We start from the raw sequence: 652 nt of genomic DNA, 5'->3' as shown, positions 1-652 counted from the left end.
GGTGGGGTTTTGTTTGTTTCTTTTTTATTTTTTTATAATAAAGAGCAGGTACTCAAACAGATTTATTTTAAATCACTGAACAAAATGCATTGGTGTAAAATACCGAAGTGAAAAGCATTACTACACACGCTAGTCTGTGCAAAGGGGGAAAACTGATCCAAGATCGTGAATGCTCAGACATCCATGCCTCTTGAAATACTCTTTCATCCTGTTTATGGTTCTAGACCATTATACATTGTGTGTGTCTGTTGGGGGGAGTTAATTAGCTTGCTTTAAAAAAATATTACTGTATGAAACATAGATTTATGAGAAAAATTATATTTTTATTCAGTAATTTAATTTTGTAAATGCCAAATGAATACTGTGTTTTGCTGCTACAGACCTTAGCGTGTAGACATGCTGCTAGTGTAAAAGGAGCAGTAGAGCTTTATATGGAAAGAAAACAGATGTTGATGTTAGCTAATTGACTATGCACTAGCATTTCAGACCTTTTTATTTTAAATTTTTTTACATCATTTATATTTTTCCCTTTTTTTTATAAGCAATATTTTTGAACACTGTTCCTGGGAGATTTTTTTGTCTGGATGTGTTGTTTTGTTTCTCATTGGTTTATAACAGCATGCATTGCACCTTCACATGTTTGGGAGAACAC

The sequence above is a fragment of the Anser cygnoides genome, chromosome 3 (genome assembly GCF_040182565.1).
Source record: "Anser cygnoides isolate HZ-2024a breed goose chromosome 3, Taihu_goose_T2T_genome, whole genome shotgun sequence".
In the NCBI taxonomy this organism is placed as follows: Eukaryota; Metazoa; Chordata; class Aves; order Anseriformes; family Anatidae; genus Anser; species Anser cygnoides.
Note: the sequence above shows the minus strand (reverse complement) of the source record.